The 21195-nt window shown below is 41.1% G+C and overlaps 1 protein-coding gene across 4 annotated transcripts in view; it reads left to right on the top strand.

The window, feature by feature from the left end:
- Positions 1-21195, top strand: part of SUGCT (succinyl-CoA:glutarate-CoA transferase) — a 1155962-nt gene that overhangs the window by 1030970 nt on the left and 103797 nt on the right. Inside the window, exons 14-15 of one of the 4 annotated variants that reach the window (XR_012799211.1) lie at positions 7324-7459; positions 7612-7633. The exons of 2 other annotated variants lie outside the window; for them this stretch is intronic. The gene's annotated coding sequence lies outside the window, so the exon portion shown is untranslated. Of the gene's footprint in view, positions 1-7323; positions 7460-7611; positions 7634-21195 lie in introns of those variants that run through there. One more of the 4 variants, XR_012799210.1, reaches the window with a different exon arrangement.

Raw genomic sequence — 21195 nt, 5'->3', positions numbered from 1 at the left:
AACTAAAGCTGTCTCACATTTTAATCTGGTCTGTAACTATTACATACTATATGCCTATAACATATATTATCTTTAACTGTGCATGCAATGTCTTGTATATAATGTATACCCCTGTTCACTTAATGTAAGTATGTATTTGTAACCATGTATTTGTCATCATAACTCTATGCCCAGGACATACATGAAAATGAGAGGTAACTCTCAATGTATTCCTGCCTGGAAAAAAAATCTTATAAATAAATAAACATTTTTGCATTGTACATCTCCAGCTAGAAAATATTTGTTCCGCGAACCCTCAATTAGCAAACGTTTTGCCTACTCATCAGACTTTTCCTAACACAACTGTGTGACTCATTCCAGGCAGTATAGTGTCCTGAGCTCGTGGGGGGAGCACACTCTTAAGGCCCGAAACTGCACCTCAGTGTGCGCAGACAGCATGGGTGGTATCTCTGTCAATCACTGCGGGAGCTTCCAAAGTGACGCCCCACAATATCTTTGTGTATGCAAAGCAATGTGGGTGCGACTTTGGAAACTCCTGCTGGAATTGACAGTGATGCCAGCCATGCTAAGGTGCCGTTTTAGGTCTTACTAAAGGCACAATACCCACATGGACACAGGACCCCACTATACCACCTGGAATCCACCATTACATATTTTACTACTGGGAAAACCACTTGTAGACACCTTACAAACCACCATGGGTTCCTGAATCCCCCGTTGGGAATCACTGCTCTATTGCAACTGAACAAAATATACATGTATTTTTTTCTGCATCAGTTTGGCCCTTCCCATTGAAATATATTACGTTTCAACACGTTTTTCTGGTGACTTTTTCTTCACATAGAAAATATCCACTTATTTGAGGGCCTGTGCTGACTTTTTATAGAGAGGATAATTGATGGGTAAAGTTAAAGTTTAAAGGGTTATCTTTTGCATCTTCAAAACAGCGTCGAAAGAAATTTAATGGTTTACATCTGGTGTTGACAGGCTATTTAAAGGTGGCATCTAAAAAATGGTCGTTTTTTATTTTCAGCAGCTGTCAACAATATGAGTTTAATAATTACGTGCTACAAGCGCAAGACTTTCTACTTGGAAAATGCACTGAAGGATTTAAAAAAGGCAGAAATGGTCTCATTGGATTTTTATACAATCCAAAGCCTGAAAATCTATGGCAAGGCCAGTAAATAAAAGCAGACCAGGAATGCAATAAATACATCTTAAACATACCAAACCAAATGTACTAAAGTTCCAGGTGTTAGATATGAGATAACATTACACTGGGTATTTTAACATTTGGGGATCTATTTTAATTTGCAAAATCTAATAAAATGTTCACCTTAAGTTGACCTTAGAGAGACATTTGTATCCATCTCTTAGTATCAAAAGGTTTTGCACCTATTTGCCCCTCACATCAGCCTCTGATTTGGGAAGTGTTTGGAAAGAATGAGGAGTTAAAGCAGCAATCGACGCTGCTCAAGATTTTTTTTTTGGTAGGGTTTACTGAAGCTTAACGCGAGCTCCATGGTAAACCCCCGACATTCCCAATATGAGAATTGAATGAGAGGGCAGAGTCAAAGATGACCCCTAGGCAGCAGTGGCATTATTAACAGTGAGGGAGAGTTTGAGTATAGGAGGGGCAGTGGAGAGAGGAAAGCATATTAGTTCTGTTTGGACATGTTAAGCTTCAAATAACGGTGGGACATCCAGGAAGAGATTGCAAAGAGACAGTTGGTGACGTGTGGCCAGGTCTCCCCTCTGGGAATCTCCCTCGGCTTCCACCCCCTTGGTTCCCACTTACTTTTACACAGTGGGGGAACCACAATAGGAGCAGGGAGGTTGCGCCAGGTGATCAAGTCACCGGAGGCTCCTTGCGGCTCCCTTTGCAGGGCGCCACCATAGTACTATGCGCGCTCATGCGCAGTGGAGTCTCACATGTGCAGAGAGGCTCCGAAGCTGGTGGCCATTGCCAGAAGGTACACACATGCGCAGTGCAATGCGGCCATCTAGGGAAAGTGCTCCGCGGGGACTAAAACCCACAGCAGCCCCAGGGGCTGCAATCACATGCTACGCAACAGCCAATAGGGCTGGGAAGATCTCCTGCTCTGCAATAGATACATTTGGCGAGCTTAGGAGCACCGCGCCAGAGGAAGTCACAGGTTCTGTAAAAGACCCACCCGCGGACGAACCTATGGAGCTGGAAGATGTCCCCTACCTTCGGATGGGTGAGGCTCCTACCTCTTACTTCCGGCAGGATTCAATTGCGGTCTTCCCCGATGAGGAACCAGGTGGGGCCTTGTACGGTGTGCCGCAGGGTGATGCACTTCGGCACTGCTGGACGTGACGTCTTCCACTGGACCGGTGCCTGCCTGGAGTTCCCGCAAGACCAACCCATGCAGATGATGTCCACAAGATGGTGGTCACGCAAACTGCGGACCCAGAGCTAGGACCTTCAGGGGTGAGTGTGGGACAGCCACTCATTGACACTTCCTTATATAGGCCCCAATCCAGAGGGAGGGGTTGTCAAATCCCCAATGGCACCCCTATGCCACCTCCTTGGGGTCACAGCAAGCCCAAGCCCACTGGACTGGCCCTGGACATTGCTGGGCCCCAATCACTGACCCCAGATGCCCATGTCCCTTCCCAGGCCCCTGCTCAGGACAATGCTGCCACCATTCTCAGTGCCTCTGCTGGTTCTATAGCCACTGGTTTCACCTCTCCTGGCCCCAATTTCGTATTATCCACGTTTCCCAGTGATAATGTGTCCTCTGTTATGTCTATTGATAAGATGGTTTGCGATTTTGGAGGAAGGGTTGGTTGGACGGAGGATGAGGATTCAGAGGGGGAAATACCGTATACAAGCAGGATACTTGTAGTTAGGTCCCCTGTATCCTACAAGTCATTCCAAAGATCCTTGCTATCTCAGCAATCAGCTACATCTGGAGTGTTGTCCAAGGTGGACACTAGGTCCAGTAGCCCAATTCGAGAACGTCAGTCCGGGAAACCCCTTAAGTTTCAGGGCTACGCCGCCAATATGAATAGGACCCAGTTCCTTTTGGTGGATGGTCTTATAGTGGATCACTGGTGGGAGGAGGGTAAATTTTCCCCAGTGGACACAGCTGACGCTATTCAAAATCAGGTACATGACATCAATCTTGGGGTCATAACACCTAAGGGACCTGCCATACTGTACCAAGAGGTGGAGGGTAAAGAACCTCAATCTTGGGTTTTACCAGGCCAAGGCACTGGCCATAAATTATTAAAGTTCAGCCGAGCTGACAGGGCTATAATACACAGGTACCGTCAGTCTCATGGCTATAATTTCCCTTACGTGCCTGAGCCTATTATGGAAGAAATTGAGAACAACAAGCATGATTGGCTTAAACAGGTTGTATTAAAGTTTCTCCAGGCCAAAACTAATGAAAAGAGGTTTATAAAGGAGTCCACCATACGCTCCATTATGGACGAGTGGTTGATAGGAAAGTGCATTTACAAGGACAGAGTGGAAATACCACAGAGGCCCATAATATATAGTATCTTAACTGTGCGTGCAATGTCTTGTATATAATGTATACCCTGTTCACTTATGTAACTGTATTTGTAACCATGTATTATTTGTCATTTAACTCTATGCCCAGGACATACTTGAAAACAAGAGGTAGCTCTCAATGTATTATTTCCTGGTTAAATATTGTATAAATAAATAAATAAAGAGTTTTTCTGTTATCATAATCACAGTATTTAGTGGATAACATGGGTCCTAGTGTCTGTGTACTGTGATAATGGTAATGTCTAAGCACTGATATGTGTAACTGTTATTGTATTTCAGACACCAGGTTGGCGGGTGGCACCCAAATTCGGTCCCAGTGAAGACATGGGAATTTCAACCAAGGGAGAGTGTAGCCATGGTAGGTTTGGCTATTCTTCTGCCCCCCTATTATGTAAGCCCTGATAGATGCAGGCTATAACAGACTCATCTTGGGATTTCCCTTCCTCCAGCAGCCTCTCTGAGTGACAGGGTGTGGAGGTGGAACTGGGTCTGTGTACAGCCAGTCATGGTGCAGACCTAGTGCCCTCCCCCTTCTGTGCCTTAAGGAGGAAGCATGTAAAGTTAGTCAGTCCAGACTCACCCTTCAGGGGCAGAGACCTATGCTTCCAGCCCCATTATGGGCTGGGGAAGAGTTAAGACACCAGGCTAAGGCACCTGGCCAGGCCTCCTCCCTACCATTGTGGTCTAGGGCCATCCTAAGACCTGGATCCTGCTATTAACATCATGCATCCGCTGTAATAAGGGTAAAAAGGATTGAAATTTGCGCCCACATCAAAATTTAAGCTATTTGATGTTGTTGTTGACCTGAATAAATATGTCCGAAAATTGACCCTCAAACATTTCTTTGGTGGAAGGGATGGGACAGGCGGGGATGGTGAAGGGGTTGATTCAGTTGATGAAACCGAGGCGGGGGGTGGTTCACCCTCATGCCCGGATGGACTCGCAGAATCACCTCTTGATCCAAATCTGGTGCCCCCCACCCTGACATTCAAAGAACAATGCTGTCTACTGGATATGAATGCCTTAATACATGATAATGAAATGACTGATACAGTTGATCTTACAAATGTTCTAGGTAGACAACCATCAGGCCTAAAGAAAAAGTCTGTTTTTTATCCCAAGCATATGAGGGGTCACTGCCTTATGACTTTCGAGAAACTTGTTGAGAGGGACCTGACCCTTCTCTCTAGGGGATACACCTTCGAATTGTCTCCCCTACATAGCAGGATCAACAATCTCAGCAAGGAGGAGAAAGATGCTTTACACAAATTAAAAAATAATAAAGATATAATTGTAAAAGGTGCAGACAAAGGGGGAGCCATCGTGGTACAGAGTAGGATACAATACAGACAAGAAGCTATCAGACAATGATCTGATGCATCATCCTACACTGTACTACGTGGCGACCCTACTCCTATGTTTCTTAAACAGCTCAAAACTCTTTTAGAAGAAGGCTCCCTTTTGGGAGTTCTGGATCAGAGAGAATGTGATTTTCTTTTTGAAACACATCCCATTATCCCCATCTTCCACCATCTCCCAAAGATCCATAAAACTTTGGACTCCCCTCCAGGGAGGCCAATAGTTTCTAGTATTGGATCTTTGGGAGATGGTGTCTCTAGATATGTGGACAAATATCTGCAGAATTTTGTACATGCCTTGCCTTCACACATCAGAGACAGTGGGGACCTTCTAGACAAACTTTCATGTATAAAATGGAAAGAGGGTTACATCTGGGTGTCACTAGATGTAACCTCTCTTTATACCATCATATTGCATCAACACGGTATGGCAGCTGTCAAAACTTACTTTGAGCACTCCACTTTTTCACTCACACAGAGCACGTTTATCTTAGATTGTATAGATTTTTTACTAACTCACAATTATTTTTTGTTTGATGACACTTTTTACCTCAAACATGTGGAACCGCCATGGGCACCAGCTTTGCTCCCTCATATGCCAACCTATTCTTAGGTTGGTGGGAGTCGGTCCACGTGTTTGGAGATAACAACCCTTATCGACAGTTTATCACTTTTTATAGACGGTTCATAGATGATTTAATATTTATTTGGGAAGGAGGGGAAGAATCACTCTTATTATTTATTAATCACCTTAATCACAACGAGCTAAATTTAAAATTCACTTACACTTATGATTATCATCACTTACACTATTTGGATTTATTTTTATTCATTGATATGGATGGGGAAATTAATTCAAATGTATATAGAAAAACTAATTCCCGCAACACATATTTAAGGTTTGACAGCTGTCATCCAAAATCTCTCCTCAATTCAATTCCGAAGGGACAATTAATTCGTTTGAAACGAATATGTTCAAAAAATGAAGACTTTATAATTCAGTCCAATGAATTGCTAAACAGGTTTGAAGAGAGAGGTTATCCAAGATCCAGTCTCAGAAGGTCCCTAGAAGAAGTAGGGGATATGAATAGAGATGAACTCTTGAATAAACAAAGGAATAGAACAAAACAAAAACTATGGGATGCAAACAATCCAATCTTTATTACACAACACAACATCCAAGTGAATAACATTAAAGATATTGTAAAAAAAACACTGGAATGTACTGTCTGCAGACTCTTTACTAAACAAAGTGTATTTGGAAGGCCCCCGTTTTGTTTTCAAAAAAGCAAAAACAATAGCTAATCATGTTTCAAGAAGCCTCTTCTCATCCTCAAGCCAAACTCACAAAGAGAATCTCCCAAAGGGATGTTTCAAATGTCTCAAATGCATTTCATGTGCGTATATGATGCCATCATCCAACTTTGTATCATTTAATACAGGACAGTCATATCCCATCAAGTCCTTCATAAACTGTAATGCCACATTCATAGTCTATTTAATAGACTGTGGATGTGGCAAACAGTATGTGGGACGCACCACACGAGCACTGAAGGTCAGAATGAGGGAGCAAATCAGATTGATAAAAATAGGAGATCTCACACATCCAGTATCCCTACACTTTACCAATTGTAAACTAGGAGACATTTCCAAACTAAAATACAGAGGAATTGAACACATTGAGAAACCCTACAGGGGGGGCAACAGGCTAGATTTGCTTGATAAAAGGGAACTCTTCTGGATTTTTACTTTAAACACTAGGGTTGTATACGGCTTAAATTCAGAATGGGATCTAAATCCATTTCTAAAATAAATAAAATAAGTCATTAAGATATGTAAAATCATTTATCAATTTAAGAAATATGCAGTTCCCAAAATAATGACAAGACTATGTCTAACAATACACTGTATAATTAATATTATATATCCAATATTTACATTGATAAAGATCACAATAATATAGAAATATATATAAGAAACTACAAAACAAAATATTGGATTATTAATTAAGGTTTATCGGTTCTAACATCTTGTGATTCTGTACAAGCATTGGTCACAGAACAATCTGAGTATATGACTCCAATTTAACTATTATGATTGAACATGCATGCAAATAGATTGAATTATTAAATTGATAAATTCAAAAAATCAACTTAGTGTATATTATACATGCATGCATGTTTCACTTCATTAATGGAGAGTCATATATACTATCCTATAGATTTTTTCAACTAATTAGGATAACACACTTCTTTTAAATATCCACAATTGTTTTAAATGTATGTTTTTTAGTAAATACTCCGTTTACAACGAAGATTATGTTTAATGTTTAAGATTTAAGTGTTAATAAAGTTATTTTAAGTTTTTTTATTGTAACAGTTAAACGATATCAATAAAGTTGTTGTTTTTTGTTCATAGACGCGCTGACGTCACCACTCTACCCTACGTGAGGGGCGCTACTCGTGGCGCATCCTGGCAACATGGCGCGCCGCCTGTGACGCGGCTAAGCGACGGGTTAGTGATGGCGAATGGCGGGAAAATTAACCTATATCAGGTAAGGGGATTAATCAGACAGTATGCACCTTGAGAAAGAGCGGAAGCTCGAAATGCATTGGTGGGGGCCTGAGGGCTCGTTTTGTAACCATGCTCTGATCCATTAAAACCTTTTTATGGGGACACACTCTCTAGAATTATTTTTTCCAGTAGTGCTTCATCTCTCCCTCGTCGAAAAAATCCGCTGTAATAATAACTTCAGTGGCTGCACCAATAAAGGATCCAATTTTATATACCCCTGCCTGAGTCTACAGTCTATTGGGTAGGGGTATGTTCAGAGATCTATCACAGGAGGGACTGTCTCCAGAACTCTGGAGCCTACTGTGACTGGAGACGCAGCACCATGAGAAGAACTACTGCCTGACACCGCTTAAAGCCTAATCTGTTTTGCCACAACATCACGAAAGCTCAGCCTCTCCTGAACCAAACAGGTATATAGCACCACACAGACCTGTAGCCAGAGCAAATCTCCCAGAGGGTGGGGGGGGGGAGCTGGGGGAAGCAGCGCTACACATGGAACAAGAGAGAGGGGGAGAAGTCAGAGGAGGTGACGTAAATCTGCGTTTTATCGGCATAGAGAGAATACTGAAATCCAAAAGATTGTATTAGTTTACCAAGAGCAGAGGTGTAGAATGAGAATAGCAGAGGACCAAGAACAGAGCCTTGTGGGACCCCAACAGAAAGAGGAAGTAAAGAGGAAACACCAGAGAAGGAAACACTGAAAGAGCAGTTAGATAAGTAGGACATGAACCAGGAAATGACTGCATCACATACACTAATGGAGTGTCCATGTGAAGCGGATGATCAACACAGTCAAAGGCAGCAGAGAGTTCCAGAAGAATTAGTAAGCTGAAGTCACCCTTAGGGGCTTATTAACTAAACTTTGATAAGTGCATTAATGCAGTATACGTGCCCTTTTAGAGTGATATTGCTTGTGTAGCTATTCACAAAGCTTCAATAACTGGGCAATATTGCATTAAAACAAATTTTTAATGACACTCTAGCTATAATAAGTAGGGCGGTAACTAAAAAAATGTCCAAACTCTAATTTTTTTTCATACAAATAATTTTGTGTTTCATTAAACTCCAATATGCATATTGTACTATAAAAACTCGCCTTCGTTTCTCGCTATCCAAAAGGTGGCGAGGTCAGAAATGCGATTTGCATATCAAGGAGTTTCTTTTATTTTTACTGCATAGGATTGATACCGGGGGTCTCCGGAGCTGACCCACATATTTATTTCAGCTCCGAAGACCCCCAGATCCAATCCAATGTAATAAAAATAAACGTACAGCGGCTAACCGCTAAGGTAATGAAGGGGTTAAATAGCAGCAACTGCTTTGTTGCTGGTACAGGGGTTGGGTGAAGGTGGTAGTTGCCCCAGGGTGGGTGTTTTGGCCTTGTGGGAGGTTTGCAGTAGAACCCCTTCTTTACCTTAGCGGTTACAAAACAAAAAGAAACTCCTTGAAATGCATTTTTGCAGCTACCGCACTACTTGTTGTAGCCAGACTGTTATAGCTTGTTAAAAATCCATTTAAGTGCGACATTGCCCTGTCAAGGAATCCTTGATGGAGAAGGATTTAGGAGTGCTTGTAGACAGCAGGCTTAGCAATAGTGCCCAACGTCATGCAGTAGCTGCAAAGGCAAACAAGATCTTATCTTGCATTAAACGGGCAATGGATGGAAGGGAAGTAAACATTATTATGCCCCTTTATAAAGCATCTGTAAGACCACACCTTGAGTATGAAGTACAATTTTGGGCACCACTACTTATAAAAGACATTCTGTAACTAGAGGTAGTGCAGAGAAGAGCCACCAAATTAATGAAGGGGATGGGCAATCTAACTAAGGAGGAGATGCTAGCTAAATTAGATTTATTTACATTAGAAAAGAGGCGTCTAAGAGGGGATATTTTAACTATATACAAATATATTCACAAATAGATCTGAGCCAAACCCCTAAGAAGGGAGGGGAAAGGGAAGGGAAGGAGGGGGAAGAGAGGAAAAGAGGAAAGTGAGCTCAGAAGGAGAGCCCCATAACATGCACTCGCATACCACTTATTAGCCGTGTGTTATAAAATAGAACTAATAAGTGGTACGCGAGTGCATATTACGGGGTCTCTCCTTCTGAGCTCACTTTCCCCCTTTCCCCTCTTCCCCCTCCTTCCCTTCCCTTTCCCCTCCTTTCTTAGGGGTTCAGCTCAGATCTATTTGTGTTTACTCGTATTTTTCCTAGTGCACCCATCCCTTCCCTCTGGATGGAGGCTGAGCGGGTTTTCTCTATTCTATTATAATTACAAATATATTCAGGAACAGTACAAGGAGCTTTCAAAAGAATTTGTTTGCCGAGGACAGTACAAAGGACTCGGGTCACCCCTTAAGGTTGGAGGAAAGGAGATTTCACCAGCAACAATGTAAAGGGTTATTTACAGTAAGGGCAGTTAAAATGTAGAATTCATTACCCATGCAGCCTGGTGACAGATACAATGGATTTGTTCACAAAAAGGTTGGACATATTTTTAAAAAGGAAAGGTATACAGGGATATACCAAATAAGTAACATGGGAAGGTTGTTGATCCAGGGAGTAATCTGATTGCCAATTCTTGGAGTCAGGAAGGAATTTATTTTTCACCTTATGAGATATCATTGGATGATATGTCACTGGGGTTTTTTGTTTGCCTTCCTCTGGACCAATAAGTAAGTATAGATATAGGATAATGTATCTGTATCTAAATTTAGCATAGGTTGAACTTGATGGATGCATGTCTTTTTTTAACCTCATCTACTACGTAACTATGTAACTATGTAAAATACAATATATACAGTATATAAAAAAAGATCTGATATACAATAGCGAAGGTGCTCACTAGAAGATACTAACATGAGATAAACAAAAAAGAAACTCACAAGTTTGGAGAAGAAAAATGTTGCACATGAACAGATGCTGAATATCACATCAAATGTATTCATACAAAAAAGAGACAACCTTTAAAACATTAAAGTGTGGAGAGCCATAATAGAAAAACAATCACAAAATACACCAGTAAATATCCTAAATGACTGTAGGAAGTATCCAGCCAGAAATTCTACTACATTTTTGTAACTATGCTCTATAGTGGACGAGTCATGAGATCTCAGCAGAGCCTCAATATTATCTATTGCCCAGTATGGGAAACTCAGCTGTTATACTATACATTGGGCCACCCTTTCCTCGCTGGGACCTCCTGTGTTCTTTGTCCTTCGGGTAAAGCCTTCTTCAGACCTCACCTCGTATAACACTTTGTAGGGGTTATTTTCTTGTGCCCTTCAGTGACTCCACCTAAGGATTCTCAGAAGTATGAGTTATATGGCAACTTCCAGAAAACTATAAATGTGTATGTGTTTCACACTGTTGGAGTTTACAAATAGAAGACACTTTTAATAAACAGAAAGCAAAACAAATGTTTTAGTAGGTTAAGTTATATTTACTGAGATATAGGATGATGTCAAGAAAACAATAAAACATGAATGAAAAAAAGGCAATTAATCAGGTACATATATTGCACACACATAAATTCCCATCCCATATATACAATGTTAATAGAGACTATATTACCCCATTACAACTACACAATCCTGAGGAAATTGAGAAGGGAGGAGAACATCACAACAATTGGTGTAAAAAAATAAGGCTTTACCTGAGCCTTTCCAGTGCTGCAGACATCTGCCATGGGCTTCTGGAATATGTGTCACTAGCTAAATAGCAAAATAAATGAAGCAGATTACAGATGGTGGTTCGGGAATTGAGGCAGCTGTGTATATAGCGAATGCTCTTGTGACTTTCATAGGGGGCTGTCCTGGGACTCCAGCCTTGCCCCAGACCCCAATTTCAACTATGACAAGTCATCAGATTATTGCTGTCCCTAAAAGATATCTCATGGTTTGTGTAGGCTTTTCTATTGTTATCCTATTTATTTGATAAACTTTTCTTTCCTTTTGTGTCATGTACAGTACTGCCACTGTTTACATGGAATTAAATCATAAAAGGAATCCGTTCTGTCTTTGTCTACTCACTCCTTTTCACACTTGAGGGAACTACTTATTTTTGGAACGCATTCAAAAGTATATTTTGTGTGTTTTTTTAGTGTAGAGTTAGCAATGAGCATTGTGTTTTACCCAGCTTGTGCAAGCAGTATGTCTGAGGACCAAGAGCTTCCTGGTTGGTGGACCTATTAGCCGAGCACTCAGTCAAACAGGGTTTAGGAGTAGGCTCCAGGGACACCCAAAAAGCTATCTTGGTGGTGACAGCGAATTAGAGAGAAGCCTGTGGATTTTTTTTCTTCCCTCCTGTGGGGAGGTAAAGGAAAGGACTGGGAAGAAGCTGGGTAGTGGTTTTTAGTCCCTTACTCACCAGTCCACGGTCATTTGGGAAGAATCCAGTGTATCTGGTGCTTTCCAGGTAACGTGAGATTATGACAGTGCTCACAACTCATGGTTCAGCAGCTGTGGAATTGGGATTGGTCTGAGCATTACAAAGGGTTTCAATTCTGTTCTTAACTGGCTTTCTACAATAGTGTGTTGTGTTCTTATACTCTGTATAAACAGGTTTGCACCTTTGAACATACAGTACTGTAATTACTCATTTGCAGTATGTTTCTTGCATTGTGCTACAGTACATGAGCACTGTACATATAATTTTTTTAGTTGTTTCCCAGTAGAGCGTACAATGCAATTTTGGTGCAGAGGGCGATACAGTAAACGTACAAATGCTCATAAGACCCGATACTGGTATTTGAACAACTTTAAGTGCCAGGGGATGTTACCACTCAACTATTTCTTCTCTAGTAACAGCAGGTTTTTATTATAATGACTACCAAGTCATGCTTATGATAATATGTTACTGTGTGTGGGAGATCTCCCCATAGTCAATCATTGGAGATAGTAGTACAAGAGTATTTTTCTTTTGAACATAAAATAGTGAAACACATACTTTGTTAGCTCAACATCTGAAGGAATACCTGGGAAAGGAGCAAATAAATTATCATCGATTTCAGTAGTGTAGAGCTGGCTCAAAGCTGTGAGATTCAAAACAACCAAACACCTGAAATAGCTCAACAAATGAAACCAGATGAAACAAAGACAGCATACAGTGAAGAGATAATATGTTTTGCCTCATTTTGTGTGTGTAACTTTCGACCCCCACATGTTCTCATGTTGTTATAAAACCTTTTTAGCCATTCAGAAAGAAACTTCCATGCTGCCTATTTTACAATGATTTTTGAATGAAGCTTAATGATTTTTACAATAAGGGGGAGATAAAGTCATGCAAGTGTTTTTTGGCTGCTATACAACAGTAAACCATTGGCGCTCTAATGCTATAAAAAAAATGTGATTTAAGTGGACAAATCTTTTTTTTCCTGGCTACCAACTTATGTTTCCACCTCTGCATTCCTTCTGAGATAACACTTGGTCCATTTACAGGACGCAAAGCATAGTTTCCACTGTGCATGCTGTGATCTTCAACATGGGTTAAAAGTTACAGATTTTATTCTTGCATAATTTATCCATGTTACGGTTTGCCAACAGTTGAGACTCTTACCACTCACAAGGTATTCTCATTTATGGAACATAGGAAATTGCAAAGGATTACATTTATACTCCACTATATGTCTCAATAGTTGTACTTTGTAGGGCTTGTCAAATGAAAAAATTCCCAGTTGGAATCAAAATATTTCTATCCTGTAGTTTATTAAGTTTGTCAGTCAAATACAATGGATTACTATACTAGGCTTATAGTGTTTGGAAATCATGGCATGAAAACTGTGTTACTCAGTAAAGCAAAGAACCCTTATTGTATTACAGAACACATTGGGCATAGTTCTATCACTACTGACCTTTTTTTTGTGGCAGTAAAGACCTATTAGGCCATATTTATAGTGTTAAGCAGTCTTCCAGCACCAGAAGATGCCTTACAACCCATTCAAGTCAATATGCCGTATGGCAGAAGACTGCTCAGTAAATACAGACCATTCTGTCTTTGGACACATGCTTCAAATGTGACATGCTTGTTCAGCAAGTTTCATACATTAGATGCATTTTTTTAAATTAGTTTCTACTAACATAAAAAAATTAGGGAAAGAGACAAAAATTGGCATTGATCTTTATCAATTTACAAGTGCCTCATAACTCACCTCAATTCAACAAAATCCTAATTTTGCTTGTTATGACCAAAGTGCATACTGAACCAACCATAGCAAAAGATTCTCCCGGTGTCCATCTTGTAGGTTGTTACTGAGCGCCTTCATTTTTTGTTTTTGTTTTGCTTAGTCAAGACCCTGTCAAGACTCTCTATTGACTACATGATTAAAAAACATAAACAATTTCAATTTCGCTTTACCACAAGGGAGTAATATTGCTTGCTCTCTAACTTCCTAATGTATGTACTGTATTCCATAAACGTACTGTCCAACTCTTCCTATTTACAGACGAGGCAATGAGTATTCTAAGGCTTGCCTTAACCTAGCCCGGTTACATGCTGCGTACATGCTGGGTGTAACCTGGCTAGTTTAAGGCAAGTTTAAGGCATTTCTGCATTGACTAATGACCCATTGGATTAACACAGCAGGGGTCCCTGGCAGTCCCAGTTTGAATGGGACTGCCAGGGACCCCTGCTGTTAATCTCATGGGCCTTTAGTCAATGCAGAAATGCCTTAAACTTGCCTTAAACTAGACCCAGCATGTACCCAGCATGTACCTGGGTCTTTTTGGCGATTGCCACTGGTTTGTGTTAGAATAACCGTTGACATTACAGTATGAAGGAAAGTTCCTCACAATTACAAAGGGACATCCCTTAAAGGAGCAATCCAAGCAGACGATTTATTTTGCAATGTTTTTAGCATAGGATTGAAGCAGGGGATCTCTGGAACTGAACCCCATTAATTTCTACTCCAGGGACCCCCAGCTTCAAGACTTTCTTACTTCTGAAAGGGGTGCCAGTATACCTCTGCTTTTTAAAGTTCCTATGTCATATGGGCAAATAGAAAGCCGCACTGGATGATGTCTCGGCTTCCTATTCGCCTGCAGGGCGCGTGAGCTAGGAAAGCGGCCATTATGTGATCCCTGCCTGCGAGCAAGAGAGGCTACTGGCTCCCCCTATGGAGGCAAGTATTTCCAGATGCAGGGGGTCCCCGAAGCGGAAATAATGGGGTTCAGCTCCGGAGACCACCAGCTTCAATACTATTTGAAAATATTTAAAAAAATTGCTAAAAGAAATAAATAAAATTGCCTGCTTGGATTGCCTCTTTAAGGTTGGAGGAAAGGAGATTTCAGCAGAAGGAAAGGGTTCTTTACAGTAAGGGCAGTTAAAATGTGGAATTCATTACCCATGGAGACTGCGATGGCAGATACAATAGATATCTTCAAAAAAAGGTTGGACATCTTTTAAGAAAGGAAAGGTATACAGGGATATACCAAATAAGTAAACATGGGAAGTATTTTGATCCAGGGAGTAATCCGATTGCCAATTCATGGACTCAGGAAGGAATTTATTTTTCCCTGTACTGTCGCGGCCAAGTTTATTTGAGCATTTGCCCGGTCTCGGCCGCGACAGTAACCGGGCGCGCGCCGGGGTGTCCCGGGCGTGCGCCGGGGTGTCCCGGGCGCGCGCCAAAGCCTCGGAGGAGCGCCCTCTGATCGGGGCTTCCCCCTCCCCTCTCCGGGTCCGCCGGGACCCCCGGAACCCCCCACCGCCATCCCCCACATCGCGGGACACCAGGGCTCCCTCGGGGAGCCCTGGGCACGCGTGCAGGGGGCGCAGGCACCCGATGACGCGTGACCGCGCATCGGTGACGCGCGGCACGCCGAGGGGATGCGGCTAGCAAGCCGGGACATCTCCCGGCTTGCGGAACTAGCCGCACTCAAATAAAATGTGCCGCCTCTGTATGAGATATCATTAGATGATATTTCACTGGGGTTTTTTGTTTGCCTTCCTCTGGATCAATATACTGTAAGTACAAATATAGGATAAAGTATCTGTCGTCTAAATTTAGCATAGTTTGAACTTGATGGACATATGTATTTTTTCAACCTCTTCAACTATGTAACTATGTAACAGCGTTAATTGCCATTCACTTGAAACAAAATCTTAAATTCAGGTAGGATCAAATCAATGTATTTAATACTGACATAAGGAGAGGCTAGCAAATTGGATTTGTTTACATTTTGATAGGTCATATTAGTTCAAAAGGTTGTGACATCATCCCTTAAAGTGATGTCATATCCTTTTCAACTAATGTAACCTATCACATGGTACAGCAACGAATGGGATTGTCTTCAATCCCATTGGCTGTAATACCATGTGATATAGCCATGTGGTTTGAAGGACCAAAAAAAAAAAACAGAGGCGGGCACATGATACAGCGTCAGATTGGAGCTGTACAATCTTACCTGAAAATGTGACGTCACAGGCCCTATATAAGGCCTGGACGCCTCATTTAACAGGGAGAAGACGACGAGAGAACATTCTGTTCTGGACTTACCATTGGGTTTTGGATTGACAGATGAAGATAGCAGATTAAAGAAAGGAATTAAATAATGACAGATGAAGAAAGAAGACAGTGATAGAAGATAAAAGGAAGAAGAATGTTGTTACATGTTCCGGATCTTCAAGGTGGATGGAGTTGGATTGACTTTGATTACGTCGCAGTACGAGATCTTGCAGAATCGCCGGGATTCGGAGGGCCAACGCTTCTAAAGGTAAGAAAAATATTGAATGTATATAATTTTATTATTACAGGTTTTTTTAATTGTATTTGATTCTTTTAATGTTTTTCATTGCCCATTGACTGATAATGTATGAATCTGTGCCCGTTTAGGGAACAGATAAATACAGTGACAGACAATGCATTTTTTGGCAAATGATTATTTTGTATTGAATGTTATTTTTTTTATTTCAGTTTATTGTTTGGATTAAATTGTTTTGAATTTGGATGGCTTGTTTTTAGTACATTTTAGGATTGGTTAGCGTTTTTAATTATTTATTTGTTTTGTTGGCTACTGGATTTAATTCATTAATTGTTTTGTTGGCTAGTGTTTTTATTTGTTTAATAGTTTGCTTGAATAGTTGTTTATTTAATTGTATTGTTTTGTAATAACATAATTGTAATAATTTAGCTATTTTGGTGATAGATAAATATTTACTATTAGGCTATTTAGTTCTTTTATTTTGGGGGTGTTTAGGTGCTCCTGTATTTATGTGATTATTGTGTATTTTTGGCATTCATTATTTTTATTAGCAAAGCAGAGGAAGAAACCTCAAGCCTGACGCTACTAGCCTGGAAGACAGCGTGTATCACGCACAGGCTGTATTAACCCCAAACATAACGGAGACAAACCATGAGAGTATAAACGCTGTAGCTATAATAAGTCCTTAGATCACATTGAACGGGAACCAGCTGGAAGCAATGGACCCTTGGTCCCCCTAAGGGAAACGACAGACCCTCGCATATACCAGGTAACCCTTAGTGATAAATCAGCAGCAAACAGTCACTGGACGGCGTACTCACAATCCAGAATCCAGGTAAGTCTGAAGTCTCCGTTATAGGCTGCGTGCATCCAGGAATAACAGGAACAGGTAAGCAGGAGAAAAAACTAGGAGCACGGCAATGAAAAACGAGAACTGGAGGCCAAATGAAAAAATGTCGATGTCCCATTAAATTTTTGTTATTTTTTCATTTGGCCTCCAGTTCTCGTTTTTCATTGCTGTGCTCCTAGTTTTTTCTCCTGCTTACATTATTTTTATTAGATTGACCATTGAGTGATATAGTGGCTTATCATGCACATATTGTATGGGTATGATATACAAATGTGCCAATCAATGGGTACAGGGTGGGTATAGTGGGTCCAGGGTTGGTGCTTAGGTCTCCCGGGTGGGTAGCGTGGGACGGGGTTAACCCCTTAATTACTATAGCGGTTATTAACAGCTAAGATAATTAAGGGGTTAGGGGCCATTACATTGTATTTGTTCATGTTTTCTTTCTGGCATCGGAGGACATGGACCTGGAGTATGCTGAAGAGGACACCCTTCATGAGGGCAGGGGTAAGTAGAAAGGTGTAGTTACTTTATGTATGCTTGACTGGCTAATGTTTAATTTTATCATGGGCAAATGAGCTATTATCCATATCTGGATAATAGTAATACTGTATGTATTGGGGGGGATGTATTTATTTGAATGTATGCATTTTTTTTATAGGCACAGGATTGGTACTGCAGGCCAACGGGGATCCCTGGACACCCATGGGGACCACCTGATGGCCCCCAGATAGCCGTGGGGACCAGCCGAGGGTCCCAAACTCTCATGGGGACCATCCAAGGGCCCCCAGACACCGTGGGGACCAGATGAGGGCACACAGACACACGTGGGGACCACCCGAGGGCCCCCAGACACCTGCAGGGACCACCCGAGGACCCCCACCAGCCTCTGATATCAATCCTGTGTATAAAAAAAATTAAAAATGCTTTTATGTGAGGGCACAGGGGGTGGGTGGGTTGTGAATTGGTGGTTAGATACATATTGTAATGTTTATTGTGGGCAGAGGGGGTGAGTGAAGGGCCAAGTACCCGCTTCACTCACCTCCTCTGCCCCCAATAAAGCTGCTGTGGTTCCTTAAGCCCTTCATTGCCTTTGTGGTTAGCTGCTAAGGTAATGAAGTTACCTGTAAATGCATTTTTATTGCATGGGATTCATGCCGGGGGTCTCCGATACTGGTACTAATGGGAATCAACTCCGGAGACTCCTGGCATCAATCCGATGCAGGAAAAATTCATTTTTTTTTCTAAGTCCCCTCTCGCCGCTTATCGACAGCTTCTCAGCACCTTCCTCTATTCTAGAGCCGCGATTAGCCTCGACAAGCTAATCGATCTACTAGAATTGCATGAGTTTGAAAACCTGCCAATTAGTGGCTTCTCGCTGCTTGTTTGGCATTTTTTTTTTCTCTGAAATTTTTTTTTGACGAAAAGGGCAATTATCGCCGACTTATCGGGGCGTACTAGAAAGCAATAGGCTTTTTTGTCGAAAAGGCCTCAATAAGTGGCTTATTGGCGCTTAGGCATAGGCCCCTATGTCTTTTTTCAACTTTTTCTACTATGTAACTATGTAGCAATTCACTAAGAAATGTATCAAAAATCTACTCCATTCAATGCAAATCAATGGTAGATTAAGAGATCTCCCACATTTTCCTTACAAACCTCAATGAAAACGGTTTTTATATGTTGAGCAACGTGTCAAATTATTTGAAGACACGCAACTGGGTAATGTTTATTTCTCACATACAAGTACGACACTGGTGCTATTACAGAAAATGTTGCATATTGAATGACTAAGAAGTGGGCTGTTATTCGCCGATAATGGCCTGACAATTATCCATTTAAACTACACGAAACGAATTCACAGGTAGCCAGCATAGGAAAAACAAAGTCATGATGAATTCGTTTTACCATTGATTAGTCTAATTTGTAACAATGTAAACAATGTGTCAACCATTGCTACTATCATATGGACATTACCTGACTTGTAAAGATGAGTAAGAAGGGTGAAGATGACCGATGTCAGCGCTGCTCCTTTGATGACAGACTCACCAGGTAAGTAAATAAAATCAATTTATTAAGTCTACATAAAACAGATACTAGAACATAACAAAAAAGACCTCCTCCCACGCGTTTCGGGCGAGTTTGAACTCGCCCGAAATGCGTGGGAGGAGGTCTTTTTTGTTATGTTCTAGTATCTGTTTTATGTAGACTTAATAAATTGATTTTATTTACTTACCTGGTGAGTCTGTCATCAAAAGAGCAGCGCTGACATCGATCATCTTCACTCTTATTTATCTTTGGATCGTGGTCACGCAGGAAGTGCGTCATTCACCCCTTCAGGTATCACATGACCGGGATACACAGAGGGGACGGACTATCGTGAGCTGCGTGAGCTCTATCCGTGGGCTGCTGCATCTGCGGCCGCTGGCCCCACATGGGAAGCGGGTCTGCAAGCGGCTCCTACCCTGCACCTCCAAAAGGTCTGTTTCCTGCTCCGTATATACTTCTTATTAAGCTAGACAGCTGTGGGAGTTACCCTTGAGTGGACAGACGGTTCCCCTGGATATCTGACTTATAAAGATGTTTAAACAAGTTACTGTTGTTGTCATCATTAACTAGTTTTGAACAGATGGTGAAAGATTAATTTACAATATAAATATAAACTGATAACTAGTGAAGATGTATCCTAAACATGCCAAACTGGGAGAAGGGAGCCCCTGTTCCATTTAATTTCCAGTTTACATATGTAGCGAGACTTCCAGTTCCCGGTACCAAGAAAAGGTGCAAGATTCCTCCCACGAGAAAACTTTTTTTACGGCGTAAAACTAAAGAAATGACATCCCGCAATTCAGGGATTTTTTTTTTTTCATTTTAATTTACATTTCAGTATCTGTCCACTATATGGCAAAACTAATATCGTTGTCAATAGCTGTGGTGAGGCTATTGAACTGCAAAAGCACACAACAATACAAATAATAGTTTAATATTAATATGGTTTTACACAAATTTGTAATGTTATATAGCTGTTATAGGGTTCCCTGTAAGATCATACAACTTTCCTTAAGGAAGACTAAAAATCTGTTACGCTATAGGATCCTTTTTTAATTATAAAGTTTACTACAATGTTTAAATCAGTCCAGTCAAGACGAAGGGTAGTCAACTTATGCAGAAAAGTTCAGTCCAGGTGAAGGCATGAAGGCAAGTCCAAGGTCAAGCGGGTAACATGCTGCCAAACATGTTATATACTGTATGCATCATAGCCACACTTTTCAGCTTGGAGCCATCCTCTACAAAAATTAAACTGGGACCAGGTGGAATGTATCATTCTGATGAGTTATAATCTGTGTTTGTCTGTACACTGCATACTGTAACTCTGAGTCTCTTCTGGATCTGTTGTCATTTTCTGAACAAATAAAATCCGGTTTTACTTGCAAACGGAACAGTGTAGGTTTTAATATCTTTTAAAGGCAACGACATGATCGGCACTTATTGACTTTACTCATATTGGAGCTTTCAGGACTTGTTCTAAGTCTCTGTTTGCTCTGTAGACAGGGTGACAATAGTCATGTCAGACATTTATTCAGAGAGTATAATGAAGATGGTTATTGCCAGAGAACTCTGGGGGAAATTCTGCAACCCACGTTGATGGACATTGAAATAAAATCAGCATACTGTACCATGGTTGTTATACCGGAATGTTTGGTATTCGTTGTGGGTATCGTGCCTGGGAAAACAGTTGGATTGTTGAGTCTTTTTTTAAAGTTTATGTAATGTCATGTGCATTACTGTTGGTTTACTTCTGTGTGCGGTGAATGTTCTGTGGTTTTCGTCAAAATCTGATCTCTGAGCTAAACGCTTGTCTCTTTGTAATATTTAGAAACTACAGATTTACCTGAAAGGCCACTCCTTCTTTAGAATTTTTGGGACATTTTGCATTAGTGGAATATCGAGAGACACATTTGTGTATATTGTGTGCCACTCATACATCTCTGCAGTATATACTTGTTGTGTATGGGACTTTCAATGTACTGGAATAACAGTGAAGTTCCACCTGGTAATATATTGTACTCCTTTATACTGTATAACTAAATTAACATTTAATTTATTTGTCTTAACAGGAGTGTATAGCACTACATCAGCTACATGAAGGGTCGACGGCCTTCTTTTCGGTA

This window comes from Ascaphus truei, chromosome 2 (assembly GCF_040206685.1).
Source record: "Ascaphus truei isolate aAscTru1 chromosome 2, aAscTru1.hap1, whole genome shotgun sequence".
Taxonomy (NCBI): Eukaryota; Metazoa; Chordata; class Amphibia; order Anura; family Ascaphidae; genus Ascaphus; species Ascaphus truei.
The sequence above is the reverse complement of the archived record's forward strand: the minus strand, read 5'-3'. Positions and strand labels throughout refer to the sequence as shown.